The sequence below is a fragment of the Chelonoidis abingdonii genome, chromosome 1 (assembly GCF_003597395.2).
Source record: "Chelonoidis abingdonii isolate Lonesome George chromosome 1, CheloAbing_2.0, whole genome shotgun sequence".
Classification (NCBI taxonomy): Eukaryota; Metazoa; Chordata; order Testudines; family Testudinidae; genus Chelonoidis; species Chelonoidis abingdonii.
Window position 1 is genome coordinate 325,909,582 of NC_133769.1, and position 23,143 is coordinate 325,932,724.

General features: G+C 44.0%; 1 long non-coding RNA gene across 1 annotated transcript in view; it reads left to right on the top strand.

The window, feature by feature from the left end:
- The first annotated feature begins 3,717 nt into the window (after window positions 1–3,717).
- The window catches only part of LOC116834090 (uncharacterized), a 27,233-nt gene continuing 7,807 nt past the window's right edge, over window positions 3,718–23,143 (top strand). Inside the window, exons 1-4 of the long non-coding RNA XR_004375868.2 lie at window positions 3,718–4,803; window positions 5,601–5,695; window positions 9,531–9,689; window positions 14,872–15,112. This is a non-coding gene — a long non-coding RNA (uncharacterized LOC116834090). The remainder of the gene's footprint in view (window positions 4,804–5,600; window positions 5,696–9,530; window positions 9,690–14,871; window positions 15,113–23,143) is intronic.

Consider the following 23,143-nt stretch of genomic DNA (forward strand, 5'->3'; position numbering starts at 1 on the left):
GTAGAAATAAACATGGGACAAATACCATGCAGTGAAAAGAAAAACTCAGAATGCCCCAAGCTGGAGGCAGGACCCAGTAATGGACTGGTATTAAGGCCCCTTAAAGGAGTGCAGTACAATGAGCAGTTTAGACATGTAACTGTGTCGCTTAATTTGATTTCATTGCATTTACTAAATAGATTTTGTGTGTGCCAGAGCTTAGCCAATTGTATGGCAAAATGATAAAGGACTTGGTTAAAAATGCAAAAGTAAAGGCATTGGGATCAATTCAAAGATGAAGCCAATGATGTGGCAATGCGGTTTGGAGATGGAGATCACTCTGAAACCAGGTGGAGATTGAGACCATGTGAGAACATGAACTAGCCTTCTGGCACAAGCTGGCTATGGACATACTAAGCCTCATATATGAGCAAAGCAAAGAACTCCATTCATCAAGAAGTTTTGAATGTATCTAATATTCATGATATAGTTAATTTGTTTAGGAAAGTACAGCCTGAAGTGAATGAAGTAACCAACCAAACCAATGAGGATCATCAACGAGGGACAATAGCCAGGCCCATGATGTGCTATGTATGGAAGGTATCCATCAGACAAAATCAAAGCCACTCTCACTGATTCAGAGCAAGGTATATTGCCTTCTTTTATCACTACAGAGAAACTGAAAACTTGGTATGGCAAAGAGAATATTGATTGGTGTACAACAAAACCAAAAACCTCACAAGGGTCCGATACCATGGGGTAAACTGTGAAACAGATATGGAACTCCTTATCCCTCTCATGCTATCCATCCCAGTAATTACAGAACGCCAGGCTCATTCAAACCATTGATAAAACACTACCAGTAGGAGTACTGGAAGACACTGCAACTTGTAAGGTTTGAAAAAAGCTTGTTTTTCCTCTTCAAATCCTGAGGCAAGATAATTACAAGGTCTGGAAAACCCCAGACTTGTCCTGTTGCTCGCACCTGAGGGACACTTACATGTGCAGGTGTAATGTTTTACAGAGTTGCTGGCACGCAGGTTCACTTTGGGGGAACAGTCTCCCAACTACACAGTCTGGTTGAGATGCTGGGGGTACTGGTGAAGTAAAAACTGCTTATGCTGGGAATGATACATATTGTGTGGTGGCTAGAAGTAACCATTTTTGGTATGGATCCAAAGACTCTTATTTTGATTGTATTTCACACTGAAATTCACTGTAGACTTTATATCACACGTCCATTTTTTGTAATGTAACTGAATTACAGGCTGAATGCAGATGACAGGAGGAGGCTGCAAAAGCAGTACCGAAGGTGGGGCCTAGTATTTTCCCCTTGAGCCTGGATGTTAAAAGCTTAGTAGGTAGGAAGAGGGAATTCAGTAGTTAACTAGCCCTCCTGATGGGAATAAGCATACAACATGGGATTACATCCACGGTAAAAATTGTCATTCAGAGTTTTGGTAGTTGTCAATACAATTGTGGTAATTGTAATTTTGATTTTGTATTGTCAAGTTTATTAGTTGTACAAAATGCTGCAAAAAAAGAAAAAAGTAAAGTATGTTAAAAAACTTAATGTAGTAAACCTGATGTAGCATGTAGGTTTTTAAGGTGGGGAAAGTAGGATAACTCTAATTCTTTAATTTCATATTTATCTTAAGGAAATATGTGTTATAAAGAAAGGCCTTAACTAGAAGGTAGAAGGAAGGCCTTGAAAATAATAAGTTATAAAGACAGAAGGAATGTAGTAGGGAGGATGTCTGGCTCAAAGAATAACTAATGAGATAAGGGAAAGTTTCTAATAAGAAGGCTCTTACTGATAGGGGTGACTTCAGATGGTTTTAAATAAGAAAAGAAAATGTGTCTTAAAATGAGCCAATGTGGCCCTTCCCATCCCACATACCACTGTTATCTCCTGTGTGAATTCAGGTGCAATGGAAAAACTTGGTCAGTGAGAAGGAGGGAAGGAAAGGCTTTGGGGAGAAAGGAGGATGTAAATCTTATCTGGATGAAGACTGGAAATAAGGGTGAACTGTTTGAGACACTCTGTATCTCGAGGAAACACCCTGCTCCCCATGTTCATCCTTATGATTGTGTGGTATCAAATGCTAAGTTTGTCATGTCAGGTGTCTTTGGAAGGCTCATGATGCACTGACTATTGTTGTTATAGTGATGTTATAGGTTGTAGTTGTATATAGTTATGAGGCTGAAAATGTGTCCTCGTGGCTTAAAGCAAGCCCATGCAAAACTCTCTAGGAGCAGAGGTGCAGTTCACACTTCATCAGGACACGTATGGGAAAAATCCAGCCCAGCCTCACAGGAACAAAGGACACGGGCCTAGGCAGCAACAAAAGATCTGTTGGACTCTCGAGTGAGTCACTCCCATTCCCTCGGTCAGTTTTGGACTAAGAAGAGGTAATGCTCATCTGACTCTGAAGGGGGCGGAGGGAAGCCAAGAAGGAAGAAAGAAAATGATAAAAGGGAGAGATGTTTGCCATGCCCTCTCTCTCTCTCTCTCTTCCATCTCCATCTACAGACACCACTACCAAGCTACTGAAGAGCTGATCAAAGGGCAACCAGCTAGCCTGTGGTGAGAAGCATCTAAGTTTGTAGGAGCACTGAAAGTGTTAAGATCACCTTAGAATGATTGTAGAACCTTTTGATTTTATTTCTTTTGACCAAATCTGCCTTGTTATGCTTTGACTTATAATCACTTAAAATCTATCTTTTGTAGTTAATAAATTTGTTTGTTTTTTCTACCTGAAGCAGTGTGTTTGGTTTGAAGCATGTCAGAGACTCCCCTTGGGATAACAAGCCTGGTACATATCAATTTCTTTTTTAAATTGACGAACTCATATAAGTTTGCAGCATCCAGCGGGCATAACTAGACACTGCAAGACGGAAGTTCCTAGGGTTGTGTCTGTTGTAGGAGCAGTAGTGATCGGTATTCTCTGTATAACTATGCTATGCATAACCTGTATACTCAAAAGATCTGTTATATTTCCCCCACCCCCTTTTGTCTCCTCTCCCTCTCTGAATACCTGTGAAGTGACTTTACCCCTCCCGCTCCCTTCTGGAATGCTTGTGGGATGAATGGGCTGGTTGAACAGCTGGAAGATCAGAAAAGCTCCCAGGTAGACAAGATGTCTGGGACTCTAATTAGACAGCTCTCTCACACCCAATGCATGGACGCTGCATGGACACTGGCCGAGGTGGAGTGTGACCAACCAGATGTGGCCAAGTCATCACTAGTTGTAGGCCATGAGGAGCAGGTCCTTAAAAGGGGAAAGGGCCATGTGCTCAAAAGGGCACTCACAAACTTGTACCTCTCGTGAAGGCCCTTCGCCCAGACTGCCTGGCCAGTGGTTTGCTGCGTTGCATTCCATTGTGCCTCGAGAAGACTTACCTTCATCACACCGTCCATCGCTGTGCTGTGGGACACTTACCTTCAAGGATCCTGACATCTCCAGTGCTGTGCCTGTCCTGGAAGCGTGAGTATGTGAGCGTGTGTGTGACACTCCACCCCTTCTTTTGAGCTTAGCTATCAGTATAATAAATGTGCTGCTTTCTGCCAAACTCTGGTGGGTCATTAGTCTTCCCTAAGCTTACTAGCTGACCCAATTTTGGGTAACAGTGTCTGGGACCGGAGATGTTGGCTGGATGTTGGTTGCACAATCCATGCAATGGCTGGCCAAAAGTACTCACTCACGTAGCTGGGAGCAGCTTACATGCTAGAGGCTGGGTGTGGGGGTTCTCACAGCGGAGCAGGGTAAGGCTGGCTCCCAGAGTCGAGGATTGGAGTGACCTAGCAGATCACTGGTCCAGATAACACCAGGGGAAGGTCACGCTGTCTCAAATTGGTTTTTAGCTGAAGTCAGTACTCAGAAATGACATCACTTGCTTCTTGATGGTTATAAAAAGTAAACTCTGTTCGAGTTTATTGCTCATACCTGCCTGATCACATTGGAGCCAATCAACATAGGTTTAATCACCCCTGGGATTAGCCTGTTTGTAAGTATCTTGATCAAATGCTTATAAATGTTTTGTTACTTTTCAGATGTAGTAAATTGCTTATTTCTGAGGCTTTTTAGGCACGTTTAGAGCAACTGTATTAGTACGCTGGGAATTAATAAAGGAATTTATGGTTAAATTAGTGTTTGTTTTCCCATATTAATAATTTCAAATATTATTAATTCCAACACATGGCAGAAGGGCAGGAGCTGGACTCCCAGAGAGGGAGTCTGAGAGGCATTGAAGTGAGAGGAATGTAAAGGCAGGCCCAAGGGAGTCAGGAGTGGGCTTTTGTTTATACTTTTAAGCTGGGATTTTGTTAGCGGATTCCAGGGGCAGGTCTTCATAGTCCCAGCCCTGAGAGAAGAGAGAGTTTAAAGAGGCTGTGAGGGGAAGGACTGAGTAGGAAGAAATCCAGGGAAGCAGCAGCAAGGAGTTGGACTGAGCATTACTTCACTGCTGGTTATAGGGTCACTGGGCTGAAACCTGGTTGTAGTGAGAGGGCCCAGGTTTCCCTACCAGCAGTGGTATGGTGGTATGAGGCTGGAGAAGGGAACAAGGATGACAGCCCTCAGAAAAGGGAGTCAGGACCATGGACCCCAGAGGCATGGCCAAAGATCTGATAGAAGGTATTAGACATTGTTTCATTGGAATTCTTGTTGCCCTGAAAAAAGCGGATTAAATTGTGACCTGGCCAGAGTGCCAACTCATAAGAAGGTGGACCACTGGAAGTCCAGAGCAGCCATCAGAATGGGGTGCTCCTGGAAGGGGAGAGAGTTCCTACACCACCTCTGGCCATCAGGAGGCACTGCAGCAGTAAGTCTACTCCTTCCCAATGAGAATAAGGACATTGAAAAGAAACAAAATGATTTCTTTGTATTGGATTTTCACTGGAACGGATGTTGTGGAGATTAATAATCTTTTCAAGTAATACAGCTTAGGCACTGTCAGACTGAGGTGTCAAAAATTAGGTGTAAGAATAAAGTAATAAAGATCAGTAAGTCACCAGGACCTGGTGGTATTAATTTGAGAATTCTGAGGAATTAATTGCTGAGCAGCTAACAAAAAATATGAAATCTCATTAAAATCAGCTACTATACCAAAGGATTGGAAGCTAGCAAATGTTGTATTTTCAAAATTCACTAGGAATTATCCTCGCACTTATAGATCCATGCTTCAGTAAAAGAGAAATTGGTTGAAGAAATAATTAGATTTTTAAAAAGTACATACCAGCATGGCTCTGCAAAAGAAAATCTCTCTAGCCTACTAGAATTTTTTTGACAATGTCAACAAAATAGTGGACATAGGAGAAGACAAAGAGTTGGCATAATTTATTTGGACTTTCAATAAGCTTTTGAAAAAGTTCCTAACAAGAAGCTATTAGGCAAACTAATAAGTCATGAGTCTGAAGATAAAGTTTTACCATAGATTAGTAACTGGCTAAGAGAAAGAAAACAGAGTATCAATAAATGGTTAATTTTCAATATTGGGAGTGGTTAATATTAGGGTTCCTAAAAATCTGCCCTGGGGCTGGTTTTAATGCGTTAATAAATGATCTGTAAATGAAAGTAAGGAGGCTAAATTTATAGGTGACAAAGATTATGTTTTTCAAGATTAGGGACGATTGTAAGGAACTCCAAAGGGACCTACTAAATCAGGTGAATGGGCGGCATGATGGCAGATGTAATTCAGTATTGACAAATGGAAGGTAAAGTTAGTTGCAAGGAATGACTTTTAACTACTTACATATATTTCTGAGTTTTAAATTAACTGTAATCACTCATGAAAAAGATATGAGTGTCATTGTGGATAGCTCATTGCAAAATTCCTCCCAATGTGCAGTTATTAAACCCATCCCCCTCAATGCTAAGTTTTCTCTTAGTAGTGCTGAAAGGCAGCAAAAGTGAGAGTTCACTAAATTGTATTTTCTGGCCAAAATCGTATTAAGCAACCACTAGTTTTAATTGCCAAAATAATTTGGAGCCACTTTATCAAGCAATATTAATAAGATTCCTTGTATAAGATTTAAAATGTTTTTATAAAATAATAAAGACTTATTTGAAATACTTAAGTATCAGAGGGGTAGCCGTGTTAGTCTGGATCTGTAAAAGCAGCAGAGAATCCTGTGGCACCTTATAGACTAACAGACGTTTTGGAGCGTGAGCTTTCGTGGTGAATACCCACTCTTCAGACGCAGTAGTGGAAATCAGGGTAGTGGTATATATATGTAGCAAGGCACTAGAGGATAAGAGTTAGTTCAATCAGGGAGCGATGGGGCCCTGTTCTAGCAGTAGATGTGAAAACCAAGGAGGGAGAAACGTGTTCATGTAATTGGCAAAGTTACCATTCCACAGTCTTTGTTAATCCAAGCCTGATGGTTGTCAAATTTGCAGATGAACTGAAAGCTCAGCAGTTCTCTTGAAGTCTGGTCCTGAATTTTTTGCTGCAGGATTGGCCACCTTAAGGTCCCTGCTTATAGTGTGAGCCAGGGAGATTGAAATTGCTCTCCACACGCGTTTTGATATGCCATTCCTGATCTGCATTTGTGTCCATTTATCCTTTTCCGTAGTGACTGTCCAGTTGCGATTTGCATAGAGAGGGCATTGCTGGCTATGATGTTTGTATAAATTACATTGGGCACGTGCAGGTGAAAGAACAGTTGCCATGGTTAGTATGATATGATCTGCGTTTTTAAGGGTCCAGTGATGGGTCGTGGGAGATATGTGGGCAGAGTCGGCTAATCGAGTTTGTTTGCGGAATGGATTGGTTCCTGAGCCTAGAGTTACTATGGTACGGGTTTGTGCAGTGGCTGGTGAGAATAGTTTCCAGGTTGGCAGGTGTCTGTGGGGCAAGGATTGCCTGCACCCAAACCGTGGAAAGTTTGGAACATTGTCAGGATGGGTTGTACTGAGTCCCTGATATGCGTGAGATTTATTAGCTGGGGGCTGTATGTAGATAGGACAGCTGGAGTCCTGTTGGTTCTTCTTGGCTTTTGTCTTTGCAGTAGGAGGGCTTCTGGGTACACGTTCTGCCTGTTGATATCTTTCCTAATTTCTCGTGTGGTCTTTGTAGTTTGAGAATGTTGGTGAGATGATTTGTTAGGGTTTGGTCTGTCTGAGGGGTTAGAGCAGATGCGGTGTACCTCAGGCTTGGCTTGTAGACAATGAGTCGTTTGTGAGTGCCGGGGATGTTGAGCGGAGGATGAAGGTAGCATAGCGTCGGTAGTGTTTCGATAATAGGACTGGTGTTATGTGCCATCACTTATTTTGCCCATGGTGTCTAGAAAGTGGCCTCCGTGTAGAATTGTCCCAGGCTTGAGGTTGATGTGTGGGTGGAGTTTGTTGAAATCGTTGGTGGAATATTTTTCTAAGTCTGCTTCCATGTCAGATGATGAAATGCTTCAATCAATGTAGCGTAGGTAGAGATAGCGGCTGAGGTGACAAAGAGCTGAGGAAAGCGTTGTTCCAGTCAGCCATAAAAATATGACGATGTGGGCCATGTGGTGCCATAGCAGTGCCATGATTCTGGGATATATATGTTCATTAAACTTGAAATAGCTGTGCGTGAGTGAAAGGCACAGAGCTCAGCGCCATTGTTAGCTGTGGCATCATTCGGATACTGTTCCAGACAGCTGCTCGATTCCCAATCTGGTCTGTGTGGATTTTTGTGTATAGAGAGCCTCACATCCAGTGTGGCTTAGGATGTGTTTTCTGGGCCAGGGAGGTGACAGATGTGCAGGTGGTCAGTGTTCCTCAGGAAATTCAGTTGGGTGTCAACAGAAGATGAAGCTGGATGCTGGTCATTAGGGTCTGAGTAGGATTTCAATATTGCAGAACAGTCTTCAGTTGAGAGTGCCAATTGCCGAGATGATGGGCGCGTCCAGGATCTGGGTTTTTGGATCTGTGGTAGGTAGATGAATACCGTTGGTCGTGCTCTAAGGAAGTATGCGATTTTTCGGTTTATTAAGGGCCAGTGTCCTGATATGGTTCGTTCCTTGTTGTATTCCTCAGTGGATCTTGAAGGAAGTGGCTGTGGGGGATTGGTATTGGAGAGGTGTCTGCGCCCTCCTTTTTAGGTCCAAACCTGTTCATATTGACAACAACACCCTCGCTAATCCACCCTCTCTGATTTGATAAGTCAAGTGTGGTTTCTGAGGCTGTGATTGCAGGCGTTCTGCACATGACTTAGGTTTGAGGCAACGCGTGTTGTTTTTTACCAGCGATTTCTGCTTGTGGCACGTCCGGCCGGAAGCTTCAATGTATAGGTCCCAGACTTTCATTTCGACCCCTCAGGAGAGGTCCATGTGATTTTCTTCCTTCTGTGCTGTTGTGGAGGGGTACCTGTGCTATCAGTTGCACTGTTCAAGGTGTTTGTCCTGGACATATTCTTTGAGTCGTAGACGGCAAAGTAGGGTTCCCATAATCGCCACACCTGTATTCATTGTTGGTGGGTGTGGCAGGGCAGAAAAGGTCCCGAGATAGGGACCAGATTTTCTGTTCTGGGCTGAGTGTTAGGTTGGATAGTATTGACCGATATTGCTGGGTGGGTTAGGGTTCATGGTTGTTGGTTCCCATGTGGGGGCAGTAGGAGTAGACACTTTCCAGTCCTTTTTCCTTTGTTAGAAGGGAAGTGAGTGCTTTGTAATCTCCTGTCTTATTTTTAGTTGAAGTCCGTTTTTTTATGGGAGTTTGGTTATTAAATGAAAGTCTCCAGGTTGGAAGCTTCTTTTTGATGGTTTTCCTGTTTTGCTGTTTGTTATAGGATGCTGATCAGTGGTTTTCCTCATTTCTTTATAGTGGTGGCTACATTCTTCCTGCACTTGTGGTCTGTGTTATGTAGATAAGCAGTGGATTTTTGTTACCTTTAGTCCATTGGTATGATGTCATCCTCTTGCATGTGTGGAAGGAAAGTAATATACGCCATCCATATGCCAGGCAATGCCCCTCTGCTATGTTGGCATCGGCCAACTGACCAGGTCACTACGAAAGGCATAATACACAATCAGATATCAGGATGCAATTACAAAAACTGTAGGAAGTGAGCACTGTTCAAAACCTCCCTGCCCCACCACTATAGCAGACCTAGGTGGCCATCCTTGCAGCAAAAAAACTTCAGGAACCCAGACTTCAAAGAGAACTGCTGAGCTCCAAGGTTCTCTTGCAAATTTTGACACCATTCAAGCTTCTGGATTAAACAAAGGACTTGGATGCGTGAATGGTTCGCCAATTACAGACCAGTGTTCTCCTCCTTTGGGTTCACACCTCTACTGCTGAAACCAGGGCCCCTTCCTCCGCTGATTGAAACCAACCTCTTATCTTCTAGCTTGCTGCTAGCATATATATACCACCCCTGGAAATTTCCACTACCTGCGTCTGACGAAGTGGGTATTCACCCACGAAAGCTCACGCTCCAAAACGTCTGTTAGTCTATAAGGTGCCACAGGATTCTCTGCTGCTTTTTCTTGAAATACTTAGAGGTTTTTAAAGTACGAACATAGCTAAAAACAGATCAGCCGTTTTTAGTTTCAGTTCTGTTTTCTTTAGATGAGCTGTAAGATGAGCTGTTTCCCTAATTGCAATACATTGACTCTACCATTCGGAGGAGCCTGTGCCACAGAATGATAAACTGAAGTTATCAGGCAAAGCGTAGTCTTCACTTGTGAAACAGTCGGAACACAACCCAGAGGTCCCTGGTCAGTTCAGGTAAATACTAGATCCTGATTAGATGTATTATCTTTTTAGCATTTAACATAAGTTATTGTGACTTTTTGGACTTTGTGTTGGTTAGTTGAAAACCATCTATTCTTCAAACGAAGTGCCACTCACATTTTCTCAGTAGAATGCATAGTTGCTGAATATTTGAGGAGGAAATTGTAGCATTAGAAATTAGTTCTGCAACACTTCAAGCTGTCACACTTTCTGAAAGAGATGGAGTTTATTATCTTTTTGTGATGAGACAGTTCTGCTTTTGGTAAGTCTATTCAGTGTTTTCCTATTCAGTGTTTTCCTATCTGCTTTTTCCATTTCTCTGTTCAGGGCTAATATTTTTAATGCAGCAGCTCCTATGCATCTGTTTTTCTGAGTCATTAGGACTCAATTCTGTTGTTTTTAAAAAAACAAACATAAAGTTTCCATAACTTGGAAAGTTGTAGAAGCCCCGAGAAAAAATCTGCTTCTGCAGCTTTCTGTGACATGGAAGCCAGACAGGTTTTGTGCTTAACAGGATCCTTACGTTTTTAGATGATAGTGTTGGGTCATAGTTTCTGTACATCTAGTGAAACTATATTTCCATAATAGTAATCTTGATTTGATGTTTTCCACAATGGCAGCTAATTGCTTTTACACTGCAAATATTGCCATTAACCTATGTGGGTACTGTACCTAGTTTAAATCTGCACAAATAAATGTTATTTTACTCTTCTGTTACTAAGTCTTTTTATTTAAAACACAATATTTAAACAGGTACTTTAACTATTTTACTTTCCTTTGCTTCCATTTACACTTTAACTCCCCCTCCCAGTCCCCTGCATTGTGGGAATTTTCTGTCTGGCCAACCCAGGTTGGGTGCTCTGAGCATCAGTCAAATACAGGTTCACTTAAAAGAGAATGAACTGGGATAGCTCAGTGGTTTGAGCATTGGCCTGCTAAACCCAGGGTTGTGAGTTCAATCCTTGAGGGGGGCATTTAGGGAAGTGAGGATTGGTCCTGCTTTGAGCAGGGGGTTGGACTAGATGATCTCCTGAGGTCCCTTCCAACCCTAAAAATCTGTGATTCTGTGACTTTCAGAAGGGTTGAGGTAGTGTTGCTACTGTTGCCTGCTAACCTGTTCAATGGGGCACCCAGATTTGGAACCCTGTGTAGCAGCATTCTGCTGTGTCACTTAGAGCATTGGGTCGGGGTTGTATATATTATACAATATATTTGTGGACACACACACATGCATGTTTTGTACCTTAAACCTGAAAAATCTTGAAAGTAGTAGAAGTTTCTCTGAGAATTCTACTATTGAATATGAAGTATTTGTAATTTTAATACGTGAACATCTGTTGTATTTCTTTCCACAGTCTCTGTAAATGTGGGCTCCAATTCATCAAATGTTTATGCACATGCTTAGCTTTACTTGTATATGTAGTCCCATTGACTTCAATGGTATTACTCATGTGAATACTGTTAAGCAGGCAGGGGCGGCTCTGTGTATTTTGCCACCCCAAGCACAGCAGTCAGGCGGCTTTCGGTGGCACGCCTGCGGGAGATCCGCTGGTAATGCGGCTTTTGGTGGCATGCCTATGAAAGGTCCGCCAGTCCCACACCTTCGATGCACCCGCTGCCGAATTGCCACCGAATCCGCAGGACCGGTGGACCTCCTGCAGGCATGCCGCCTAAGGCAACCTGACTGCCACCCTCATGGCGACAGGCCGGCCGCCCCCCCCCCGCGGCTTGCTGTCCCAGGCACGCAGTTTGTGTGCTGGTGCCTGGAGCTGCCCCTGTAAGCAGGTGTGCGAGTGTTTGCACAATCAGAACCTTAGAGAGACCAGTACTCACTTTTGCTTGTTGGTTAAAATACCCTTAACTTTAGACTCTTTATTTTAAGAGGAAAATGTCAGCTTGGTTTCACAATACCCCCTTTCTTACATGTAAAAAGCTTATAATTTAAAGATGGGAGTCTCAATCTGAAAGCTTCTCTCAGTTAGAGTAAACTGCCATGAATACAGCCAAGTCGCTTTGAAAATGAGTTTCTCTCCCCAGTCAGGTTTATCAGATTTAAAATAGTTTTTAATAAGTGGTCACAGAATAGAACTCCAGTCAGGGGAGGGGGCAGTGAAATACTTTAGTTTTACATGTAGATTTTCTGATGTGATTTTAGTGACGGCTTCCTACCAAAATCAGTATAAAATGCTTGTTTGTGAATGCAGTAGAACCAGATATAACATAATTGACTCTAGATTATTTTAAAGGCCTGCAGTAGAATACTCCTAAACCTAGCAAAATTACTTGTTGCTGAAAATGGGTGCCAGCTATGGGTGTAGTTGAACTGGCATTAATCACAATTTTATGTCAAACTGTAGCTAAGGACAAACTATATATTCAATACAGCTTCAGAAATTGTGATCAAAGCCTGCTTGGAGCAGGTATTTTGAGATAATTGTCCTTGCTCCAAATTCTCCAGCTGAACCATCATTGCTCCTAACACAGTCTCAAATATGTAGGGCAAAACTGGGGCCCCTCATTAACAAAACTGCACCTCTGAAAAGATGAGAAGGTGAGTTTCTGTCATTACATTGTCTCAGGAAGAAGATCAAGGTGACTTCAGTGAGCTGAAAAGCAAAGAAAATGTACTTGACCTTTATCATTTTTGTATAATACATCAGGAAGGTCTCAGAAAGACAAGGCCGGTTTGCTGCATTTCACAGAATGTGGAAGTTTCTTTACTGAAGGAATCAGTATCCTCAAAGGAAGATTTATTTCTCAGTGATTCTGCTGTGATAGGATACAGTTGGTTTATTTAATGCAGAAATTGAGGTTTCTGCTTTGGGAGTGAGTCTCACCATCTTCTACAGTAGCCATGGGCTGCGGGTGTGGTAGACAGGGGTAGGCTGTGTCTTCCCAAACAACCTAGCATGGCCGCGCCCATGCTCTGCCCCCAGCCAGGCCCCCCTGCACTTTAGCGCTCTGCCTTTGCTGGTTCAGCCTGGCTGGTCTGCCTCCTGCAGGGATGCAGGGAAGCTGGTGCTAATGCTGCACTGCTAGGAGCACTGGGACTGGCCACCCCACCTCCCTCAGGGAGGCAGGGTGGTCGGGAGCACTGGGGATGGCTGCGTCGCTCAGCTGCCCGGAGCACCAGGGTTGGGAGCACTGATGCCTGGCACATCTCCCTTTAGCTACCCCATCTCTGCACCCTGAGCTACCCCCCTGCCTGCACACAGCCCCTACCTACCTCTTCCTTGCACCCTGAGCTACCCCCTCCCTGCACACAGCCCCTAGTTACCCTCTCCCTGCACACAGCCTCTAGCTACCCCCTCTCTGCACCCTGAGCTACCCCTGTGTCTGCACACAGCTCGTAGCTACCCCTTCCCTGTACCCTGAGCTACCCCTTCACTGCACACAGCCCCGAGCTACCCCCTCCCTGCATTCTGAGCTACCCCCCTGCCAGCACACAGCCCTTAGCTACCCCCTCCCTGCATCCTGAGCTACCCCTGTGCCTGTACACAGTCCCTAGCTGCCCACTGTCTGCACTCTGCGCGATTTTCAATTTTTTTTGAGCTGAACCACCACCACACACAACCCAGATAGGCTGGGTGGCCTGCTGAGGTGAGTCAGGGGGTGGAGGTGACACTGCCTTCCTGGACTCTGCTGTGTGGAGCTGAGTCAAGTCTCATTGGCCCCTACCCCCCAGAAATAGAAGTCAAACTATAACTATGCCTGAGGGCCTGGCCTTGAGCCCCGAGTCCCCCGCCCCCTTTCCTGCTGGGCCCTGGAGTTTGTGTAGCCCTGTTGAGGGGGGCTTCAGAAAGAAAAAGGTTGAGAACCCCTGCTTTAGAAATCACACCCTCACAGAGTGCATTACCCCACCATGCAAAGAAGCCCTTAGTTTAATTCTGACCCTTTTCCTGGCTCCCATCTAATTGTTTAAGTACTTCCACTGCTTTAAAAATAAAAAATGAAGGTGATCCGTCAGTAACTTTCTACGGAACATGCATTCAAAGGTGTGAAACATCAGCCAGCTACACTGGACAAGTGCATTTGCTGAATTTACTTGATATACTGTGAAACTGTTAACGCTGTGAGGCCTGGTCCAAATTACAAAGTTAGGCCAACATAAGTCTCCTTGTGTCAACCTATCTGTGCATATGTGTCTACATTCCAATTTGTCTCTGGCTGATATAAGCACCTTGTAATGGTGACACAGTAAAACGACCTTCCCCAAACAGTGTGGAGCTGTGGTAACTTACTGAGCTTGATGCAGGGGGAGTGAAGACACTGCACAACCTGTGTCGACTTTAACAGTCCTCTAGCGGCTGTCCCACAATGCCCCATTCCCTGGACACTGACCTCTCTGTCACAATTGTAAGCACTACTGCCTATGGGTCATGGAGACTGGCAGCAATCCCCCCTTTTAAAGCCCACTGCATATTTTTGAAATACCTTTTCCTGATTGCCCATCTTGGCATGCATATCTAGCAGCTCTCCCTTGTGTACAACTGTCCAACCAACCATAACAGCTCTACATACTAGACACATTCCTGCCTGGAGCGGACAGGAGATTTTGGATCTCCTGGGCCTGTGGGGAGAAGAGGTTGTGTAGGCACAGCTACGGGCAAGCTGTGGAAGTGTCAACATTTATGAAAAGATTGTCTGGGGATGCAGGCAAAGGAGTGTGACGGCTCAGCAGCAGTGTTGCATGAAAGCAAATGAACTGCGGCAGGCATACCACAAGGCCATGGAGGCCAACAATCAAACTGGTGCTGAGTCACATACCTGATGCTTTTATAGAATCATAGAACAGGAAGGGACCTCGAGAGGTCATCTAGACCAGTCCTCTGCACTCATGGCAGGACTAAGTATTATCTAGACTATCCCTGACAGGTGTTTGTCTAACCTGCTCTTAAAAATCTCCAATGGAGATTCCACAACCTCCGTAGGCAATTTATTCCAATGCTTAACTATACTGACAGTTAAGAAGTTTTTCCTAATGTCCAAGCTAGACCTCCCTTGCTGCAATTTAAGCCCATTGCTTCGTGTCCTATCCTCAGAGGTTAAGAAAAACAACTTTTCTCCCTCCTCCTTGTAACAACCTTTTACCTACTTGAAAACTGTCATCATGTCTCCTCTCAGTCTTCTCTTCTCCAGACTAAATAAAACCAATTTTGTCAATCTTCCATTATAGGTTATGGCAAACTGCAGGCTGTACTTGGTGGAGACCCCACTGCTACCTTGCACACTACTGTGGATGTCTCCAAGGAGCCCAAGCCACAGGTCCCTGCCATGAACTGGAAGGAGGAGGAGCAGGAGAGAGGTGACATTCAGGGGAGTCCACCTATGCCAGGACCTGTCTGAGACTCCTGCATGGTCTAGCCAGTCCTGCCAGCTGAGCATGGACTAGCCTGTTGAAGGGGAAGGGACCTCAGGTAAGTGTATGCCTGTATTTTTCCCCTTACACTGTTTAAATGTAAAAATGGCACCTGGCCCATCCCCAAGTTTACAATACACAGGTATCAACTTTTCATTGTTTTACTTGTACTAGAAAAGGTAGCAGTATAACGAACAGAGGTAGGGTTGGTATCTGCTGTATATGTACGTGGGGATAGATGCCCCTTGCATCCTCCTGAGAGATCTCGATGAAACTTTAATGGAAATACTCTGCAATCCTCTCCTGAGGGTTTCTAGGGATTGGGTGCCTTATTTCTTCCTCTGTGGTAGGACACTCTCCCATGCCATCCTGTGATGAGTTTGGCTGTCTCTTTTGCAGTAAATAAGCTAGCGGCATACGGGCCCATGCGGCTTCAGGACACCAGTAGCAACTGTCATCTCTGTGCCTTTTGTTGCCCTCAGGAGTAAGATAGCAGCTAAAATCACCACTGCCTATGGAAAATAGTGCCAATATTCAGTGCCATTTCACTATACGCGTACCCATGGAATAGGGACCAGAATTTTATTGTTTCATACAACTGAAATTCCCTGCCTCACAGTGGGCCATACTCACCCTGATGGGCTGGAGAGTGGTGCTGTGCTCCAAAGCTGAAGTGTCAACAACCATGTCTTGTAGTAAAAGTTTTGTGGGAATAAAGGAAGGGAGTTTTGAAACTAACCTTTCTCTCTCTGTAAGCCCAATGATAGATCTGTTTTTTAATCATGAGCTGTTGCTGTTATGGGGCCCTTCCACACCCACAGAACACTTGACCCTGATGAGGAGAAAAGAGAGGATTAGGGAGGACATACTGAGTGAGGTCCTGCAAGCTGGTGCTGCGTTGGACTGTGAACAAAGTGCCTTGAGGGCTGATGGCATGGAGAGGGAAAAAGTGGACAGAAGAAAGCCCGAGAATGCCAGCAGGGAGAGGGAGAGATACACCAAGACTTAATGGGTCTCTTCAGGGAGCAAATTTAAATGCTGCAGACCCTGGTTGACAAACAGGTCCAAATATCCCAGACTCATCTTTGCAGATCTTGGAGAACTCCATAGTAGAAGTTCCCTATACCCCCCCAACATACCACATGGCATCTTGGGCTGCATCCCTACCCTTACCACTCCACAGGGGGGGACAGCAAGGAAAACCACAGCATCACACATACACTGACCCATGAGAACCACGGCTGGTGTACATGTAGCCACAACGGACTACATTTGTACACTCAGATGGGCAGAAATGTCAAGTCTAGTGGTTAGAGCAGGAGTTGGTAGCCAGGAATAGGAGCCCAGGGTCAGAGATGGAGTCAGAGGCCAGATGCCAGAGCTGAAGTCAGAAGTTAGGAATTGGAGCCAAGGGTCAGAACCGAGTTACCTGGAGTGAGGCAATACAGGGGCAATTCTGGGCACAAGGCAGGAGCAGGAGCTATCACAGCCATGAGTGAATGCTTTGAGAAGCTGCCAAAATACTGCTGCTGGTGGTCTTAAGGCTTGATCTGATGACTCTTCCCACCAATCAAGCAGTGTGGCCACTGGGCAGTCTACTGCATGCCAGCTGCATTTGTTATATTGCCCAGAGACTGGTTCTGCTGCAGACCCTGATTCCTAACAACACCAGTGATATGAGTTAACCAAAGTTTGTAGTGTAGACACGGCCTTAGTCTTTTAAGTTGCTGTAATTCTGTAGCTGAACAACACCCTTCTTTTCTCACTGCTTGTCTTCCATTCTGTTTGGCTGCAGACTGGACATGATGGTAATGTATCTGTTTGGGTTTTTTTTAAAGATGTCTTTGCAAAACAAAGGGCTATATACACTGTCATCCTCCCCCCTTCCCCTGTTCCCTCCTCTGCAAGAAAGTTCAGATGCTGAAGAACAGCAAAACTCAAATTTGCAGTTTCTCTAGCACGGATGTGTATTGTCTGTAGTGAGGATGGTCATAAAAGCCAGGGCTCTGAAATAAAAGTGATAATTTCTGTCTCAGTTGTTACCTTTTCTTGTTAGTGTTCTGCAACATGATTATGGTGAATGGTGGTGTTTCAAATAAAAAATATTGACTGCTACTGGCTGATTTGTAAAAGACAGAGGCTTGACTATTGGCTAGTGCATAATTCCTCTTTTGCTAACTAGCTTTTGTGATATTAACATTATTTTGTGACATTCTGGTGGAAGCCTGAAGGGAGGAAATGTTATAGTTCTTTCACAATTCATTAGTTTGTAGGTGTCTCTGTTATGATGTTTACACAATGAATGACTCATAAGCTAAATGAATATGCCAACTAATAGTGTAGCCTATAGCGAAACCTGATGCCATTACATAAAAGCATGGCAGTTGTTCGTACTTGTGCCATTACTTGATGAAGTACTCCACACTGGAAATGTGCGTGCTGTAGGTTACTTAAATGTTCTGTGTTTTTATAAGATTTTTGTGAAATATGTAGTGTTTTACAATAATGGATTGGCCTCCTCTTCTCCACTCTTTATTGTACTATACGCCTTATTGTTCAGTTTAAGTTCTACAGCTCTTTTAAGTGCATAATTTGGAACTGAGTCCTGATCTACACTGAAAATTTACATCTGCATAGCTGCATCTCTCAGGGGAGTAAAAAATCCATGATCCTGAGAGACGTCGCTATGCCACCATAACCCCAGGTGTAGACAGTGTTAGGGCCTGGTCTGCACTAGGAAATTAGTTTAGTATAATTATGTTGCTCAGGGGTGTGAAAAATGCACACCTTTTAACTAGCTAGCTTAAAACGATTTAACCCCTGGTGTAGACAGCGCTAGATTGATGGGAGAATTCTCCCATTGACCTAACTACCGCCTGTCGGGGAGGTGAATTACCCCTAGGGTGACCAGACAGCAAACGTGAAAAATCGAGACAGGGAGTGGTGGGGTAATAGGAGCCTATATAAGAAAAAGACCCAAAAATCAGGACTGTCCCTATAAAATTGGGACTCTGGTCACCCTACTTACCCCTGACGGGCGAACCCCTTCCATTGGCATAAGTAGTGTTGTCACTGCAGTTTTGCCACTTTAGCATTTTAAATGTAGACATAAAGAATGTACCAGCATTTCTGAGGGCTTGTCTACACTACCAAGTTTTGTTGACAAAACTTATGTTGACACCCAAAAGTTGACAAAACAAAAATCTCCAAGGGGTGTTCACACTTGCTCCCTCTGTCTACAGATCATGTCCACATTGGGGACACCATCATCGACAGGGTAAGCAATGCACCGTGGGTATGTTGTATCCCACAGTACAGTGTTGTGGGAAGGAAGAGCTGATCGCTGCACATCTTGGAATTCTCTCCGAGTTCTCCCACAGCCGCCTCAGCTGCTGAGAGCAGCATCATGAGTAGCTCTGTGAGCTCTCAATGCTGAGGAATGGCAAAGCAGCACAGCAGTCTGTCCCCCTTCACCTGCAGCAGCAGTCTGCCTGCTTCTGTGTTCCTAGTGCAGGACAGAACAAGAGCATTTTCATGATTTGCTCTTTGAACTGAGCAAGCACACAGATACTTCCTGGAGCTTTGAAAGGGGAGGGGCGCATGCCTGCAGGGCCGCAGAGATCAAAACACTGAGCAGAGCAATCAGGGCAGGCATTGTGGGAAACTGGCAGAAGGCAGTTCTGTCGATAAAACAATCCAGGGCCGTCGGGGGTGGGGGGGCAAGTGGGGCAATTTGCCCCAGGCCCTCAGGGGCCCCCACGAGAATATAGTATTCTATAGTATTGCCACTTTTTTTTAAGGAAGGGGCCCCTGAAATTGCTTTGCTCCCGGCCCCCTGAATCCTCTGGGCAGCCCTGAAACAATCAGCAGTGTCTACACTGACTCTTTGTCGATAATAAAGGGAGGGGAAAAGACGACAGTCTCTCATAGGGGTGGAAGTTTTTTGTTGCCAAAACTGGGCATTTTTCACGACAAAAGTCCCACTGTAGTGTGTGTGTCTTGCTGTTTTGTTGCCAAAAAGCAGTTTTTGGCGACAAAACTTGGTAGTGTAGACAAGGCCTGAGGGTAAAGCAGCAGCAGTTTCCTTCCCCCACTCCTTTTAAAGGCTATTTCATGTGTGTTGATAAAATTAAATATTAAATTTCTTGTAACCTATATCTTTATAATAATGCTGACTGATGTAAATATCTTTATTTGGCAAGTTGGCAGCATGGATCTAAAGATACTTTTAATGTGGAAACACTTGATACCGTATCTTGCTATTTATCTTAGTTCTCATTTAAGCTCTGCTTTTCTTGCTTGCTGATTTAATTTTTTCTAGTTTTATTAAATAAAAATCTTGATCTCAAAATTGTAAAACAAGTTCACCTATTTGGAATACTTTATGTAAACAGTTTTGCGTTCCTGTAATATACAGCACATACAACCATGTTGCAGCACTGCAAGAAACAGGCTCAGAACAGGTTACTGGTCCCAGAATTTACATTTCTAAAATATTTCTTACACAAAATATCATTATATCAGATATACCTGTTTAGACTGCAAGCTTTTTGCAGCACAGATGGTGTATTCCTATATGTCTGTATAGGGCCTAGCACTTTTTGGGCACTGTAATATCAATAATTACCAGAAAGCAATGATATTCTTCAGTTTTTAAAAGTGATTTTACAAATATGATATCCTGGGAACTCCTGTTCCAGGCTACTGTATGAATCTCAGACAGCCCTGTGATGGTTGCAGTATTAGTCTAACAGCCAGATTTATGAAGAGGTCTTATTAATGAGTTAGGGCAACCCATACGCTATAAAAAATGTATTGCTACAACATGTTAGGCACAAAGCTGGTGGTCATTATCACCTGGTGGATGTAGATGCTGGAAGTGGTGCAATTTTTATATATCACATAATGTTTAAATGTTATACGGCAACCAACCTGAAAAAAAAAATCACAAAAAGGCTATAACTCAACAATACATAGTCTAATTTTCACCAAAATTTGCAGAAAGCTCCTCAACACAATTGACAATGCAACTATGTACTCAGAATAGGAGTGTTTGGGAAATACTTAGCCACAAGTGATATTTTATGCTTTCTCCTTTTTTGCCTTCAGTTAAAGCAGAAATCTGTAGTCACATGACATTCTGAGCTTGTTTGTGCCATGTTTCAGTGTGGTTATGTGAACTATGCGAGATGGGGTTGTGTACATGTAGCAGAAGCCAGACTTCTAGAGGAGAAACCACATAATATAACATGCCCTAATAGATAGTCAGGGAACAGTATACCATACTGCCAGACCCTTCAGTGGCGTACAGCATGACATAGCCATTGAGCAATCTCTCAGCCAGGATTGTGTGAAGCATCAGCATCTTTACACAAAAGATAAGGCTCTGACCATGCATTTCCTGACTGCACATTTTAAGGCAGCTGTAACAGTTACGACAAAATTAATGTGTAGAGTGCATCCTTGAGCACAGATCTGCACAAAGAAGCTACCACAAAGCTCAGGGTTGCAGATGAAACTGCTGTTGAAGTTATTAAAAATTTTGTGACTGAAAGAATGGCAAATACTTTTAGCATTGAAGCTGGATCAAGCCCAGACAACAGCCAGCCACTTGTGAACATTGCAACATCTGCTGAGGCCCTACCTGAAAGTGCAGGAAGTTTGTGCATAAGAGAATGGCACACAAGAAATGAAGCCATTTGTAACCAGTATGCTCCAAAGGGGAGAGGTAGCCCTCTTTGATTCCATAAAAAGGCATAATGTCAAAAAATTTGCTAATCTCAATAAGCCAATCAAACAAAAGAAGAAGCAGACAGCACAAGCAATAACTGTTAATTGTCAGATATTGAGCAAGTGGACAATTATTGCCCAGTCCAGAGATGTTGATATCCAAAGTTTGTTGAAGTATGAGCTGCCACCTGTCCAGCTTTCCCTCTTCATTTTGGTTGGATCTCTAAGAAAGCCCTAAAAGAGCAACACACTGTCATGGCAGGAGAAAAATTAAAAAAAAAAAAAAGTAGATAAATTCATGGAGAATAGGTCCATCAATGGCTATTAGCCAGGATGGGCAGGGATGGTGTCCCTAGGCTTTGTTTGCCAGAAGCTGGGAATGGGCAATGGGATGGATCACTTGATGATAACCTATTCTGTTCATTCCCTGTGAGGCATATCCCATTGGCCACTGTCAGAAGACAAGATACTGGGCTAGCAGTTTGCTCCAGCACTACTAGTTCTGTTGCCTCAGTTTCTGAGAGTATCTCATTTTTGTTATCAGGAAAGATCAGGCTCATGGTAGGAATCTCCCCAACATTCTCACTAAAGAATTGTTTATTCCTTGCCCCCCATGCCCTTCTCCCATGCCAGAGGTTCTGTGTCTCCCCATTCTTCACCTTTCCCTCCATGCCAGGGTTCTGTGGGCCCTCCATTTCTCCCTTTGCAAAGTGCCAGGGTCCCCCATGTTACTCTCCTCCCATACCATTGTCCCCCGTAATCGATAAGGTTCTACCCATTGACAGGGCCGGCGCTATCATTTAGGCAGACTAGGCAATTGCCTAGGGCGCCAGGATTATTCGGGGGGCGGCATTTTGCTGGGGGGGGCGGGGGCAGGCTGCTCCAGTTGACCTGCCACAGGCATGCCTGCAGAGGGTCCGCTGGTCTACGGCTCCGGTGGACCTCCCGCAGGCATGCCTGCGGCAGCTCCACCAAAGCCACAGACCAAAGGACCCTCCACAGGAATGACTGCGGCAGCTCCACCGGAGCTGCAGGATCAGCGCAGGGGGCGGCGAAATGGCAGTGCGCCTAGTGCGTGAGAAACCCTAGCGCTGGTCCTGCCCATTGATGCCTAGAACACTCTCTGAAATGTTGGAATTGTGGCGTTCAAAAGCTGTGTTGCATCCACACAGAGAAATGCCATCAAGGTGAGTAGAAGGCATACAAGCTTGGCCAATTGACTAACTTATTTTCATTATATTTATAGACTTTTATTTAATTGGGAAACCGACACAGTAGCTTTCTCTCCATGCTGTTGTCTTACTGGGTTTATTACAAAGAAGGGAACTCCCTTCTGGATACAGTAGGTTTTGAAGTGAGCCAGAACTCAGTGGCATGTTGTACTGGCACTTCTATGGTGCCCTCAGAGGTTTTAACCTTTCATTAAAAAAAAAAACCATTCTAACTCTTTTTGATGAAAAGAAAAGCTTCAAAATGTGAATATATGTGGTGCTGTTTTCTTGAATCTTCAGATACAGATCGAAAGAACAGTCCTAAGAGAGGTGGCAACTGACCCCCCCTCCCCCAGTTAATTGTAACGGGTTACTAACTGAAGCTTAGTAACAATGAAAATGTCAGCATGAACTATTAAACTGTGGATCACTTTTGTAGAAACCTCAAATCTCTCTGAGATCATGGCCTGAGGGATATTGAAAAGTGCTGAAGCCAGGTTTAGGCTTTTCTTTGGTGGCATAGGACCCCATAGCTATTGACGAGCAACTGGGATTTTAGGATTTCTTGCAATGCCTGTTATTTGTGTCTCTCTCCTGTGTGTGTGTGTGCATGTGAAGAATGCTGAATATGTCAGATTTCTCTTGTGTTTTTATTAGTTATTCCTCACCAGGGTCCTCTCCATGCTGGTTGTGGCCCTTGAAGATTCTCTGTTTTTTCCCCTGCATTGCACAAGGCTCTTTTCATACCAGCTTCCCTTGTGAGAAGGGCTAGATGCAATTCTCTTTGGAGCCAATTAGGGCTGTTCCTATGAGTTGACATGAGCAACTCATTCCCTTCTAAGAACAGAGGATGAAATTCACCATTGTGCAGCGGGTCTACACAAGCCGTTATGCACTAATGAAGTCCCACTTAAGCCCTCTTGCTAGGCAACATTTACATAGTGTTTAATGGTGCCTAGAAAGAAGGCTGATATTTACACCAGCGATACCATCACAGGACTTAACCAGATCAGCCACAACATCACCAGTTCATTCACTTGCATGTCCACCAATGTTATATGTGCCATCGTGTGCCAGCAATGCCCCTCTGCTATGTACATCAGCCAAACTGGACAATCCCTACATAAAAGGATAAATGGACACAAGTC